This window comes from Vitis riparia, chromosome 2 (genome assembly GCF_004353265.1).
Source record: "Vitis riparia cultivar Riparia Gloire de Montpellier isolate 1030 chromosome 2, EGFV_Vit.rip_1.0, whole genome shotgun sequence".
NCBI lineage: Eukaryota > Viridiplantae > Streptophyta > Magnoliopsida > Vitales > Vitaceae > Vitis > Vitis riparia.
The window spans coordinates 6,605,350-6,621,788 of record NC_048432.1 but is presented as its reverse complement, the minus strand read 5'-3'; the positions used below and the strand labels follow the sequence as shown (position 1 = coordinate 6,621,788).

At 31.7% G+C, this 16,439-nt stretch overlaps 1 long non-coding RNA gene across 1 annotated transcript; it reads left to right on the top strand.

The window, feature by feature from the left end:
• The first annotated feature begins 1,699 nt into the window (after nucleotides 1-1,699).
• Nucleotides 1,700-2,491, top strand: LOC117904393. The gene is made up of 3 exons (XR_004649582.1): nucleotides 1,700-1,794; nucleotides 1,914-2,075; nucleotides 2,167-2,491. It is a non-coding gene; the product is annotated as an uncharacterized LOC117904393 (long non-coding RNA).
• Nucleotides 2,492-16,439: the final 13,948 nt, after the last annotated feature.

Here is a 16,439-nt window from a genome sequence, read left to right as displayed (position 1 = left end):
CTTCTTGTTTCTATGTTATTTCAAGTCTATTCATAATTCTCTTCTATTATTTTCTCTTATTCTCCATGGGAAGATGGATAGTGTGGTGAGTGTAGTTAGTGAACCTAATGAAAAACGGGGAATTTAGGGGTTCTATTCAAGGCACATTTATTTAATTTATTTTTGATGATGTATAGAAATTCAATTTATGTAGTACTTCATTTTACTACTTTATCTGCTTGGAGGCACCCTTCAGATTTTCCTTTCTATTTTTCCTTAAAACAAGACAGGGAAAGTGTATTCCTTAGGTGTCACTTGGATATATTTCTTGTTTTTAGTTTTTTAAAACAGAAAATAATAGTAACTTCTATATTAAATGCAAGAACTCTCTTAAGACTTAATTTAAAAAGATAATGACTTCTAAAAAGTGTTTTACAAAATTGAAGTATTAAAAAATTTTTACTACCTCAAATTTAAAAACTTCTAAAATTAATTTCTAAAGATATAATTTAAATCTATACTTTTTATAGAAGAGTTACTAAATATCATATAAAAGTTACTACTATTTAATATTTTTGAAAACAAAAATGGGAAATGTTTCCAAACAACTACTTAATAATTTAATTTTATTACCCTTAACTTTTTCATGCATGTGTGCACACACACACACATATGTATATATATATATATATATATATATATATATATATATAGATATAGAACTTTGGGCTATTTTTGTTTCTTGGAAAGTTTGTGGGAAAAACAAGCAAAGAAAAAAGTGAGGAAAAGATATAAAAACTTTCTTTTGTTTGGTTGTCCATGGAAAAGTTGAGGAAAGAAAATTAAATTGTTAAGAAATGCACTTTCCTCAAACTTTCCTCAACTTTTTGGAAGGAAAATAGGGTGGAAAAATTTTATTCATTTTTGTCTTTCTTTTCCTTACTTTTTTTTTCTTTATTATTCAAAAGAATATAATTTTCCTTAATATTTTTTTTCTTTTCTTTTGTGTGTTTGGTTCTAAAAAATTTGAAGAAAAATACAAGCCAAAAAAAAAAAAAAAAAAAAAGAAAAAAGAAAAAAGAAAGAAGAAAGAAGAAAATGTGAAGGAAAAAAATAAAAAATAGATTAAAAGTTAATAAATTATTTTTACATGGTTCTTTAAATTCTTTTAATTTATTTTTCCTCTTCTATATAAAACTTAAATAATTTGAAAAGGCACGAGTTTATAAATAGTTTTATTATATCAATTATTATTATTTTTTATTTTTTATTTTTTCCCATAGTAATCCAAATATAAGAAAATTATTTTCTTTAACATTTTTTCTTTCTTTCCTTAGTACTTTCTTGGAAACAAACATAGCCTTGGTATTTTCCAAGAACAAACATTGAATTAGGAAAGGAGTTAGAAGCATTCCATATCTAGTAGGTTATATCAGTTACTTGCACTGCTCCTCTTACTAGTAAAGAGTTTATTATTGCCATATGATGTTAGTAATATAATTGTGATTTTCATTATATGGACTCTAGTGTAAATACAGCGGTATATTGTGTTAGCTACTATTGCTGCTTTTATCTACTTGTACTGTTGTCCAATATTCATTGTCCTTTTCTCATTTGTCCTGCTATTGCTACTTATTCGGTATTAGTTTATTCTTGTTAATGCTTTCAAATTTGTAAATTGATTACTTGACCAGTTGTGTGAATATTGTTCTCTCTAATTTTTATGTCCATGTTGTCATTCTTTAGGATTCTGGCATTCCTGTTGTTCTGGTTGAGAATAGTGGGAGATGTCATAAGAATGAAAGTGATGAAAAGGTTTGTATTTTAGCCTCACAACATTTATAGTTGTTTCATTTTCTTTTCCCGTGATTCTTTATTTGCATTGGCTTTTCTATTGGTACTATTGGGAGGATTGGTTGTGACTTGAGTTGCAGATTCTGCCAAATGGAACTGCTTGGATCCCCAATTTAGTCAAAACAATCACAGATGCTGTGTCAAATGGAAGCATGGGTATTTTGGTTGACAAGAAGTTGATTGACGGGCCGAACCCAAACGAGAGAGGAAAGTTACTCATTCCTTTTATTTTAGCCTTCCAAGTAAGCTTCTAAACTTGGCAGATTTGTGCAGGAATTGTGTAGGAATTAGTTGTCAATTTACTTGACTTTTTTTGCATTTACTTTACGACAGTACTTCTTTATCGTGAAACGAATTCAACGGGCGATCAAAAGTGATATGGCAAAGGAGAGAAAAGCTCCATGGGAGTCGCGGGAGGCCAACCGTTATGAACCTTGATCGTGGTAAAACTTTTTGGAAAGTGTTTTTGTTCCTTTTTGGTACTAGTTGTAATACAAGTTATCTCGGGAGCTTGATTTTATGTTTTGCGAGGTGGTTTTTGTGCACTCCTACTCTACTCATGTATTTTCATCTGGATAGTTGAGATTTTCTTCAAGTTTCATTTCTCATCAACTGTTTTTACATAAACCTTCCAACCCAATATGGTTATCCCATTTCACATTTCTAATGGTTTTTGGCTTGGGCATAAAAGGGTGTAGATTGGGTTTGGTATGAGCTCCTTATGGGCCCAATGGCTTTGCATTCTTAAGGGGCTGGAGGATTGAACCATTGACTTTGGCTGAGTGGAAGGGCTGGTGTACCACCAAGCTAGGTACAAGTTCATAACTCCATGGTTAGTTAAATTTATTGTGTTTATTTACTAATAATGTATTTGAAAATAATATAAATTAAATAACCTAATATCTTTTAAAATGATAAAATAATTTGATATTTAATATATAAATAAAATTAAAAAGTGTAATCTTCTTTTCATTTTCATTATATATCTTCATGTTTATATTTATTTATTATTTAATTTGAAAATATCAAACATGAAAAATAAAAATGATTGAATTTATGCTTATTTATATATATTTTAATTTTTTTAATAATTATTTTTAATTTTAATGAAATATAAATTATATATTTATGATATTATCGGTTTGATTACGCTATGATAGTAGGTTTGATAATTGAAGCGTGAATCAATAACTTTATTAGTTCAATGTTTGGCTTGCTTTTTAAGACATTGGATTTTTCTATGAACATGTCTAGCTCATGGAGCTAGTTTTGGACTTTTCTATGAACATGTCTAGCCCATGGAGCTAGTTTTGGACGTAACAAGAAGTGGGTTGTAGACATTCATCTTTGTGATGTATTTCTATTATATCTTAAAAATTATTTGAATTTAGGGAGTAACCTAATTGAGTTGATACATGTAATGATTGAAATGGACCATTCGAGAGTTGGACAATCTTCGAATGGCTTGAATGGCTTGAATCCATGGTAGGGTGGGTCATCCAGATCGTATGAATTAATCAACCCTTGTTTGACCAAAATCTTTAGGCTTTCCAACTCATTGACCCAAACTCCTTCCCTCAAAGGCCCTAAAATGTGTAAAGAGTATTTATACAATATATGTGCTTCGTAATTTTTAACTTTGTTTGGTGGGAACTTGAACCTGGGACCTATGGTTAATAAATAAGTTAAGATCATCAGAGCTACATAACCATTTTGATAATATATTAAGATGTAGATCCCTTTTGCAAACTAAGTGCTATTAGTTTTTTATTGCTTTTATTAATAGCATTAGAGGGATATCTTTTTACCACCCGGAGGAGCTAGCAGCACCTGGACGAGTGGGGGACCGGCTTCCACGAAGCTTCATGCATGAGATGCGTAGCCTTGGACGTGACCACCTCGCCATGGTGGTGGTTGAAGTTTCAGAGGAGGACAGCTGGAGTAGTAGAGCGGGTAGCGACTTGCGAGAGAAGGAAGAAACAAGGAGGGGTGAAAAGCTTAAAAGGGAGCAAGAGAGGTTGAGGAGGGGTTTGGAAAAAAAAAAAAAACGAAGCGTTGGGTGCCTGAGAGAAAAAAACTGAGTGGCAAAGAAAAGGGGTTGCAGTGGGCAAGCCATGAGTAGCTCTGTTTTTGTCTTCATCTCTATATACCATCAATCCATGTGCATGCTTCGAGTTGCTCTGTTTTTGCCTCGTGGGTATTTTCTCCTATGTTTTGGGTATAAATAAGGTACAAAATTGTGGGTTTGTTATGTTGAAAGCCAAATACCCTCAAAGCAAGTTTATGCTCCAACTACATTGGCTCCTACACGTGATTTCTGGACTCAAGAAAAAAAAAACAGAGATGGAGAGGGAGATCAGACCCAGTTTTAGAGAGAGAAACACAGCTTTCTAGAGAGGGAAAGCTATTTGGATTGGTGGGGTTGGCTGTGTGTTTGGGGGAGGTTCTCCATGAAAAGCGAATCAAAGATGGTTTTCAAGTCAAAGATGAAGTTGGGGTTTTGGTGCTCATTTGGATATTTGCCTAGATTGATTTTGGGGTTTTAGGGAGGGAACTAGATTTTTTTTTTAGTGTTTTCGTTTTTTTCTTTTCTTTTCGGAGGCGGATCTTTTTTTTTTTTTTTTTTTTTTTTTTTTTTTTTTTTTCTAGGTTTCTAATTTAAAATCTTTTGGTATTGTATGCTAAAATTTGAAAAATTTTGAATGCTTCCAATTTTGAGTGGTGGGTTTCAGTGGAGAATGGGAGACTTGTAGTTGTGGTTTCATTTTGGGGTTTTAAGGGTAGCTTTTAATTCATAGGCTGTGAAGTTTCCCATGCAAATTTGTGAGCATCTTCAGTAGTGGAGTTTTGGGTCAAAATGATCCATTTTTAAAAAAAATTATAACATCTAACCACTTTTTGAAACTTATGTTCAAAATGATCTCTTTGGTGCCACGTAGGCGCCATGTTATTAAAAAATATTTTTTTTTTCGTCATTTTAGTTAAAGCCGCAGTTGGCACTACGACTTCATATTTAAACTAAAGTTGCAGTTGCCAATTACGGTTTCATTTTTGAACTAAAACCGCAGTTGGCAACTGTGGCTACATTTTTGAACTAAAGCCGTCGTTGCCAACTGAGGCTTTAGTTATTTTTTTTAAAATTTTAAATTTAATTAAAAATAATAAAATCACAATTTATGATTGAAATTTAAAAAATATACTTAAATAATAAATTATTTATATTTAAATTTAAAAATCTAGTATTACTTCAACAAACATAAATTGATAAATAGAAGATATTATAAATGAATATTTTATTTATTAATAAATTAATAATCTTAAAATAATAAACTTATATAACATATAAATAATATATAAAATTATATAATTTATTAATTTAAGATATTTAATTTGTTGTTTTTTAAGATATTAATTAATTTGTATTATGATAAATTTATCTTTATCAAAATAATATTATACTTTTAAGCCGTAATTGATAACTGAGATTTCAATTATAATTTTTTTTACTTTCAAATTTAATTAAAAACTATTAAATTACAATTTATGATTGAAATTTAAAAAATTTACTTAAATAATAAATATTTATATTTAAACTTAAAAATCTAGTATTACTTCAACAAACATAAATTGATATATAGAAGATATTATAAATGAATATTTTATTTGTTAATAAATTAATAATCTTAAAATAATAATTTTATATAACATATAAATAATATATAAAATTGCATAATTTATTAATTTAAGATATTTAATTTTTTATTTTTTAAGATATTAATTTATTTGTATTATGATAAATTTATCTTTATCGAAATAATAATATACTTTTAAGTTGCAGTTGGTAATTGAGATTTCAATTATAATTTTTTTTACTTTCAATTTTAATTAAAAACTATTAAATTATAATTTATTAGTGAAATTAAAAATATATACTTTAATAATAAATTATTTATATTTAAACTTAAAAATCTAGTATTACTTCAACAAACATAAATTGATAAATAGAAGATATTATAAATGAATGTTTTATTTATTAATAAATTAATAATCTTAAAACAATAAACTTATATAACATATAAATAATATATAAAATTGTATAATTTATTAATTTAAAATATTTATTTAATTTTTTTTAAGATATTAATTTATTTGTATTATGACAAATTTATCTTTATCGAAATAATAGTATACTCTTAAGCCATAGTTGTCATATATAGATTTTTTTATAAAATTAGTTAATGAAATTAATTACAAAAAGTCTACTACAAAATGTAATTTTTAATAGTTTAATTAAAGTCACAAAAAATATCCACTAAACATTAATATAGTGGAAAATAAAAAACAAAAAATGTCTCACTCTCGATGAAAAGAGGATAGAAATCAACAACTTCAGAACACCGGTGATTTATTTTCAAATGGAAATGCCTGAAAGCAAGGAGCTTGTATAGGATCTTTAGCCATTACATTGCTCCACCACAAGGCAATAATAAAAATAAAAACAATTCAAACAAAAAATGGAAGAGCTCAGGATGCCACTAAAGTCAAGCATGCTTTAAGGAAAATATATCTGGAAGGAACCCAAAAACAATGGATCATAGAACAGTATTGTCAAAGGCAAAGTTGAAGGCAACATCATTCTGCAGTAAATGATATTTCTCAAAAAAATTGTAACCCAAAAAAAGAAAATCTCAAAAAGCCTTCTCACACACATAACAAACCTAAAAAATTTCTCACAAATTCTTCTCATGCAACGAAGCACAACCTATAACCCAAAAAATATTTCTCACACATAAACTCAAAACCAACCTCAATTACAACTCCAAAAATGTCTCTTATAGTGGCCCACTAGTGGGGCTAGGGCTTGAAGATGACCTTTGGATACAACCAATACGGGATGAAGCAAAGGGGGAAAGTTAAAAAAAATTATATAAAAAAATGCCAACTGCTGGATAAAGAAAGAAGAAAGTTAAAAAAAAATATATAAAAAAATGCCAACTGCTGGATGAAGAAAGAGGAAAGATAAAAAAAAATATATAAAAAAATTGTTGGCTCTGGTTACGTGGAAAGATAGGCTATTTTAAACATTAGTTTGACCTGAAGCCCAACTTTGATATTATGTTTGGGTACAAGGCCATTTTGGCCCAAAACTCTCAATAGTGGGTTTTTCACTTAACGAGATGTTTGATGGATGCTTGGCATTGTCTTTCCACTCATTGAAATACCCATCACATATGTTGGGCAACATGCATAAGCATAGAATCCTCTAAGCCCCCAAAGTCAATGTTAGAATATGGAAAAAAAAAAAAAAAGGCATAGAAACATTATTTGTTCCTCTAGTCATCATATTTCCGGTTGAACAAGCTTCCACTGTGAAGAGAAGAATTGGAAATTTCCCAATTCCTAAAATAATTTTCCAAAATTTTAATTTTCAAATTGATTTATTTAATTATTATTATTATTATTTTATTTAATTATTTTAAATTTCATTCTCAAATAATTCTTCAAAATTACATTTTTCTTTTTTAATTTAATTTTCAAGATTTCAATTTGCAGAGAAATTTCAAAACTCCAATTTTCAATTTAATTTTCAAAACTCCAATTTTTTTAAGTTTAATTCTCAAATCTTTAATTTTCAAATTTAATCTTCAAAACTTCAATTTTCAAATAATTTTCAAAATTTCAATTTCTAAATTTAATTCCCAATTTTAACTTTCTAAACTTCGGTTTTCAAAATTCCAAATTTCAAATTTAATTTTTGAAAATTCAATTCTCAAATAATTTCCAAAATTCCAATTTTCACATTTATTTATTTAATCATTATTATTTTCGCTATTATTATTATTCCATTTATTTATTTATTTATTCATCTTTCTTAAAATTCCATCTCTCAATAATTCTCCAAAACTCCAATTTCCGAATTTAATTTCCAATTTCCAAAATTCCAATCTTCACACTTGCTTATTATTATTATCATTATTATTTTATTTATTTATTTTAAATGCCATCTTCAAATGATTTCCAAGATTCTAATTTCCATAATTTAATTTTCAAAACTCCAATTCTCAATTAATTTTTGAAACTCCAATTTCTTTCAAATTTAATTTCCAAAACTCCAATTCATAATTTAATTTTCAAAACTCCGATTCTCAAATAATTTTCAAAATTCCAATTTCTTTCAAATTTAATTTCCAAAACTCCAATTCATAATTTAATTTTCGAAACTCCGATTCTCAAATAATTTTCAAAATTCTAATTTCTTGCAAATTTAATTTCCAAAATTCCAATTCTTAAATTTAATTTTCAAGACTCTAATTTTCAAATAATTTTTGACACTTCAATTTTCAAATAAATTTTGAAACTCTAGTTTTCTCTCGAATAGTTTTAATTCTACTCCAGTTTTCAAATATTTTTAAATTCTACAACTTTTCATCCTTTATTCTAGTTTTAGGTCGTCAAAAATCCAGATTTTAATAAATCTGATGTCATTCTCATTTTGGTATGCATTTGTACAAACTTTCTTCGATTTTCAAATAATTTTATGTTTATCTTGATTTTAAATAAGCAAGAATGAATTTTTCATAATTCCAAAATAATGGAATTTGTGAGACTAATTCATACAAGATAAATTGGGCTTTGGTGGGGGCCTCACATATGAGTTTTCTATTCTGATTGTTAATTGTTATCCTTAAAGAATATTGTTTGATTTTTTTCTTGATCTTTGATACACATGTGATATATTTTGTATTCATTTTTGCGCATTAACGTTGTTTCCATGATAGCGCACTATTATTGGCTGCCAAGGTGCGACCTCACTTCCACTTTATTTATTATGATGCATGATTCGCTTTATTATTTGACTATTTCATTGGTATCCATTGATTTCCTTATCCATTGCCATGCTTGCTTCACCTTACTTAGTAGAGACCCATTTTTGGGGGCTTAAAGGGGTGCTACGGTATTTACCGTACCTTTCTAATAAGTAACCTGACCCCTGAACCCAAGTTTGGTTTTTCACAGACTGTCTTTTCCAAATAAGGAGTCACACTTAAGGTTTTCTTTCTTATTTTGTTTTCCCTAAAAAAAAATAACAAAAACAAAAACAAAAATAAGTGGCGACTCCAAGTGTTTTCTAAAAATCATATTTTTTATCAAATAAATAATAAAAAGCAAGTTTCACCATTGAGTGGGAACGCATCGAGTGAAATGCAGGGTCTACAATAAGATCATCACAATATAGTTTTTATTTTTGTTTTTTATGTTAATTGTCAATTGTTTTAAATTTTTATGGGGTTTGACTTCTTTTATTTGAGGATAAAGATATCTCCTCCTAAATAAAATTTTCATGTCTATTATTTGTAAATAATGGAAGATTCATTGTCATTGAAAGAGAATCAATATGATAAAAATTATTTTAAAACATATTGATATTGAATTTCTTTATTAATATGCATATAAGGAGTGGAGGAGCCTCCCCAAATGTTGTTAACATATTATAAAATCAATATATCATGGGATAATTATATTTTTAAATGATTGTTAATTTTAATTATCTTATAATTATTTTAAATCATGAACTTCTCCATCAACACCAATTAGAAAACAAGAAGTTACCTTTTCTTATATAACAAAAAAAAAAAAAAAAAAAAAAAGAAAAAAAAAAGAGAAGAAAGTGTTTATTTGTGTAACCAATCTTAGGGGATGTTTGGTAAAATCTAATATTTATTACTTAATGACTTAAGTTGACCTTATACTAAATTATACTTAAGTTATTAACTTAAAGCTTATTACTTAATTTTTTACTTTAAGTATTAAGATTGTTTAATAAAATTAACTTAAAGCATATTTTAAATTGTCAAATTGACATATTTATTCTCATAAATTATAATTAGGGTAAAGGAGGTTGAGTAATAGTAGAGGTCAAGAATAGTAAAGGAAATCGTGGAGGTAACTAGGGCAAGTAGAAGTAAAAAAGTAAAATGAAGATGTGAATTTAAAAAATAAGTTAATTCTTTTTACTTATTATTTTAAGTTATTTTTTAGTTTAAGTCATACCATGAAGTTATTTTACCAAACATACTTAATTTTCTTAATGACTTAAATTAAGTTATTAAGTCACTTTAAGTTATTAAGTTGGTTTACCAAACACTCAATATCTTATCTACTTCAAAATTAATTTTAAAGCCATGTGCATTGGACATGGTATTTTTGTTGTTTTGCTTTCATATGTATTATCTTATTATTCCACATCTCTCAGTCTTCATTTAATTTAGGAGGTGTTACCTTTCCTCTATTATGAAAAATGATAAATTTTTTAGTTCTAACATACCATAGTTCGAAGCTTATTATTTTGAGCATTTTGCAATTTAAAATTTTTATTAATGAAATGTTTTTATTTATTATATAAAACAATTTAAATTATAAGCTTATTTTTCTTTTTCTTAGTGTGGGATACTCACCGTCGTCTAGCATGATCCCTACGTGTTGTCTAGTGTAATGCATGCTATGCATAAAGAGCCATGTAGCATTATCCATCCACCCTAGGGTGCAAACGAATGCAAACCAATCGGACACTATGCAGTCCCGCCTACCAAGCATTAACCACAACAGGCATTAAGTGCATTGATTAATGCAACTTTTATGAAGCTAAAATGCCAAACTTTAAAGCTCATCAAGGCACAACAGTCGTTATGAGCTGACAATCATTAGCATTAAAGACGATAAAAGCGCAATCAAAGGCACTGAGAAAGATGTTACTTTTAGGTGAGGATAAATAGTCATTATTCACTAAAAGGAAGGTATGTTGCTACTTTTTTTTTGAAAAATCTCTTGCTCAAACCTTTCACTTATGACTTAAGCTTTAAATGGGTGTGCCTGGAAAACCCATCTAGACATTCCTTTTGTACAGGTGCAATCGCCGTTTACGACATGTGGAGACTAGTTAGATACTTATTTGTTGGTTGTGCACCAATATTGGCACCATTTGTGGGAACTAGAACAAAAAAGGCTGAAAAACACAATGACTAACACTCTTCCTACAACCTATTCGAAAAATGGTAATGAGCAATTCCAAGCCTAGCAAGAAAAAGGTGGAAAATAATCAAGAGGAATATGAGCGGTGTATGTAGTCCCTACTATGGCAAGCAAAACAATTGCAGCAAGAAAATCAAGAGCTATGGGCGCAAATGACCTTAGGTATTGTTTGAAAAGCCGTCGCACACCTATCTAACAAACGACTTTGAGACTAGTTTGAAGCTAAACAGAGAAAGCTCCTCGTTGTTACGCTAAGCTGTCCTTACAAGCAGATGAGAAACTATCTACTAGCAATTCCCCAATGTTGGTTGAACCATTTCACCCAATAGCTGACCAAACTCAAATAGAAGAGACTGCAAGCTTCGTTAGAGAAAAATGCAAAATGGGTCAAGAATGGGGCTCATGACTCTTTGATGCATTAAAAGCTTGTCTTGGGCCTTAAGAAAAAGTGGCACCTGGGCCACTACGAATGTCGGAGGCCTTAAAAGCACGATTGAGCCAACCTAACAACGATTGGGCCAAGTCGTCTACCTCAGGGTATGGTACCAAATTTACAACCTCCAAATGACTGATCAACGAAAGCCCTTCTCGACTTGATAAGCAAACGACTAGGTGACATGCCCTCCACGTCATTTAGCTCACATATAATCATTTACGAGCCGCTCAGAGGGTTTCTGGTGCCTAAGTTCACCATGTATGATGGAATAAGTTTGACTATTTGATGCACTCTCTAACAGAAGATGATGCTAGATATAAGCAACGATGTGTTGCTGTGCAAGGTATTCCCAGCTAACCTCCATGGCCCAGTTCCTGATTCCACCAACTCTCGTAAAATTCCATCAATTCCTTTTGGGATGTCTCATAGGCCTTTGTAGGTCATTGTTTATGTCCTGTTCTTCAAAAACATAATATAAGCAACATTTAGAAGATGCAAGAGGATGAATCGTTGAGGGATTTCATATGTGGTTTGGGCGAGCAGTGCTCTAGGTGGAATCCTACAACATAGATGGCCTTATGCTAATTTTCAAAGGGAGCATTAACCTGAACACTCCGTTTTTGTGTTTCTCACTAAAAAACTGCTCGTTACAATAAATGACTTATTCAAAAGGGCAGAAAAATATGTCATGCTCAAAGATGATGTCCAACCAGCATCCCAATAGATCCTGGTTACAAGCCAAGAAACCAAAAACACTAAGGTTGGAAGCTCAAAGGCATCAAATGGCTAGTCGAGGCAAGGAAACAAGAGACAAGCGGGATAGCAGCGACGACAACTGTCTAGCTTACTTTGCTGACCATCCTTTATGAAACAATTTTCCCTTTTATATGAGAGTTTCCTGAATTCAAGTGGTCGGAGCCCATAAAAGTTGACCCATCTAGACGAGATGGAAGACGGTGATGCTCTTATCATCAGGAGCACGAACATAACACAAAAGAGTGAAGGCATTTGCACTACTTGGTGGAGAAACTAATCAAGGTCGAACATCTAAAGCAATATGTTCGAACAATCGATGGACATGAAGAAACGACATGTGAAGTGCTGGAAAGAACTCATGCGTCCTTTGCAGCACATTGAGCAATGATTAACTACATTCATAGGAGGGGGCCTGTGGATGACAAGAATCATTCCAAACAACAAAGAAGGAGGATGCTTCACGCGACCACAGTAAGGGAATGAGTGAATACAGTTCAGTGCACGTTCACTACAGAAAGTGCCCGATTGGTCAACAAACCAATTACATTCCCTCTAATTAACCCCAAAAGGGTTATATTATTACATGAGGATGCTCTGGTGTTAACACTAGGACTTAATGGCTTTGACGTGTGCAAAATTCTAGTCGATCCGAGCAGCTCCATCGACTTGTTATAGATGTCAACCTATAAGCAAATGGGATATCCATTGACCATTTTGGAAAACCCAGAAAACCTAGGCCAAGTCCTATTCGGATTCAATAGGGCCACTACGATATCCCTTTGAGATTTTGTACTTCCCATTCAAGTTTACCCTGTCACTCTCAATGTGAGATTCTCTATGGTAGAGGATCTGTCACCACACAACGTCATCTTGGGGTGGTCATGGATGCATAAGATGAAGGTCATTCTGTTTACCTACCATTAGATGGTTAGCTACCTGATGGAGGCCAGACAAGTAGACCTGCATGAGAGCTAGTTAGTTGCCCAATAGTGTTACTAAGTGGCAGTGGAGTCTGGGCGAATGAACCTCATTGAAGATGAACCCAAATCATCAATGAAAGGGACACAATAACAATTACAAAATCGGGTCCAAGAGAAGACAAAGGATAAATACCCATTAGCAGCTGACCTACTACAATAACCGTCTCTATCAAGAAATGATGAGCAGGAGACTTACGCTAGTTCTTTGCTAACCTAAGACGAGCGTGATCATTTTGGTGAAATGCTCCGTAAAAACAAGGATGTCTTCTCATGGAGCAACTTAGACATGCCTGGAATAGACTCGACGATGGCCTCCCATAAACTAAACATCCTTCCTGCAACACAACCCATATGGCAAAGAGTCTAACATTTCCATTCAGATCGTCAGAAAATTATCTAGACAAAAGTCGAGAAGCTACTAGAAGTAGGATTTATCAAATAGGTAACCTACTTGATCTGGTTAACAAATGTGGTGGTATGCGTGGACTACACAGATCTACATGAGCCTTAAAAGACAACTTCCCATTGTCTTGAATAGATCAAATAGGCGATGCCATAGTCGACCATGGAATGTTTTCATTTCTTAATGACTTCTTCAGATATCATCAGATACCAATGTTTCTTCTTGACGAGGAGAAGACAACTTTCATTACACCTCAAGGGTTGTACTGTTACAAAGCCATGCCATTAGGATTGAAGAACGTCAGAGCTACATATCAATGGTTGATGACACATATATTTAAGCTTTTAATATGTTGAATGGTGGAAGTTTACATCGATGACATAGTCATCAAAATTAGAACCCACTCCAAGCACCTCCATCACTTAAAAGAAGCATTCGACCTAATGCGCAAGTATGACATGAAGCTCAATCTGCTCAAATGCGCATTCCGTGTAAGCACGAGAATGTTCCTTAGATTTAAGGTGATGCAAAGGGGCATAGAAGTGAGTTCGACTCAAGTCAAAGTAGTGTTAGAAACCCCTGCTCCTATTGATAAGAAGGAGGTGTAGCGCTTGACTAATTGACTAACTGCCTTGGGTCTGTTCATAACAAGCTTCACCGATAGGCTTTGTCTCTTCTTCAACATGCTTTGAGGAGCAAAAATATCTGACTAGACAGATGAATGTGATCATGATTTCGAGGTTATAAAGCAATATCTCGTAGAACCACCAATCTTAAGGAATCTTGAGGCTAGAGAAGAGCTATACATGTACTTGGATGTATTAGACTTTGCTTTTAGCTCCGTATTGTTCTGACACAACTAGAGTAAGGAGCAAAAACCTGTCTACTATGTGAACAAAGCTTTGATAGATGTAGAGACACGATATTCCCCAGTGGAATAAACAATCCTGGCATTGCGGATCATCGCCAAAAAGTTCCATTCATAATTTCAAGCTCACCAAATAACAGTCTTGACAAATCAGTCGTTACGGGTCACGTTGCATAAGTCAAATCTATCTGGACGAATGATGAAATGGGCAATTAAATTGAGTGAATATGACATATGGTACAAACCCTAGTTATCCCTTAAAGTGTAGTTTCTTGTGGATTTCATAACCGAACTACCATAGCAGCGAACTAAACTTGAAGGTGAAGAGCAATGGTGGCTTCTCTATATGGATGAAGCCTTTAGAACATCAAAAGCTGGGATAGGCATAACATTACAATCCTCCACTGGAGAACAAGTTGAACAAGTAGTGCCACTTAATTTCTCGACGTCCAATAATGAGGCAGAGTATGAAGCAATCTTAATTGGACTTGATTTAGCCTTGGCTCTCACTGTTACAAAAGTAGAAGTCAGAAGTGATTTGCAGCTTGTGGTCAGACAGATCCAATAAGAGTATGAAGTAAGAGACTAGGGCATGGCTCGCTAACTTGCTTTAGTGGATGCTCAAATAGAAAAACTGGATGGATGGTTTATCCAATGCATACCTTGAGAAGAGAAATGGCGAGCAAATACACTAGTAAGAGTTGCTGGCTTACCAATACAAGAAGCCATGTTGTTGCCAATTTATCTCCAGGTCACTCATTCAATATCTCTTGAACGGGTAAATGATATAGTTCAAGCGAATTTGGGATGGATGGAAGTAATCAAAAAGCATTTTTGCACAGGAGAAGTCCTTGAGGATGAAAAACAAACTCATAAAATTCGGGTGCAAGCCTTTTACTAATCATATCTGTTGTACCAAAATACTTAAGTTTAATACATAGTAGCTTTGCCCAAGAAAAAAAAAAAAAAAACTACTACGACTTTTGTAGTATTTTGGGTATTGTCCTTAAGGACTGGCTTATGGGATTTGTCAATACTAGGGTAAATGAATTGCTATTGTTAGAATCCTAAAGTGGAAAATGATATATGAATAAAGTGAAACTAAGTAAAAAAAAATTAAATTAATAACAAAATGAATATTGATTTTAAATTCGATTGATTCAAGTTTTGGGTTTTCCACTATCCAACTTATGGTATAGAAATTAAAGAAAACAAGGGTCTTTTAAGTGAAGTGATCTAAGGGTTTTTGACCATTTGTGATCAACTTGAGTTTTATAACCCAAAACTACATCCGAAATCTAATTTTTTTGTTTTTAAAACAGATTCCTAAAACCATCAAATGAATGAGATTAATTATTGGTTTAAGGTTTAGCTTTTTAACCCTTCCTATTCCTTTTAGCTTTGTTTTGGGGAAAATAATGATAAAGAAGACCGGGATAACTAATGATCAAGAGTTACCAAGAATCACTAGTATAAGGTAATAAGCTATCGTATCATTCCCTAAACTAACTCACAAGGACAAGATAAAAAATTGATAAATTGTAATTCAACCAATAATTAATATCATTGTTATAATGATTTACCCATTATCCCTATAGGTTTCCCAACCTATAGGTTTCCCAACCCTTGGGTTTTCATGCTTCAAGCCCCAAGTTGGCTTTTTAGCCTCTCATGGGGGTGATGTCATATTCACAATCCATTATAGGGTAAAAATCCATAATTTGAATCAAAAGAAACTAAAAACAATATATTTAATAAAGAAGAAAATAAAACAAACCAAAGTTCTTGTCTTCTTCCACCTTAAATGTCAAACTCTCCAGAAAAAGATCCAAGATATCTAAACCCTAGAACTAAGAGAGTTTATATAATAATCAATAACCTAACATGTGACACACTCTCATTGGCCTCTTATTACAAAATAATTACCTAAAATGATTAAAAAAATAATAAAATGGCGATTTCTAGTCGTGTGGGGTCCACTTAGGGCGGATGGAGTGCCTTAAATGCAATTCCCAAGGTAGAGGAGGTGAAACGTCAAAGTGGCAGTGGGTGAATTCGAAATTGGGGTCATTTCAAATTGGATTTCAAATTCATAAGTTGAATTTTGAAATGGTCTTTCAGCTTTGCGCAGTT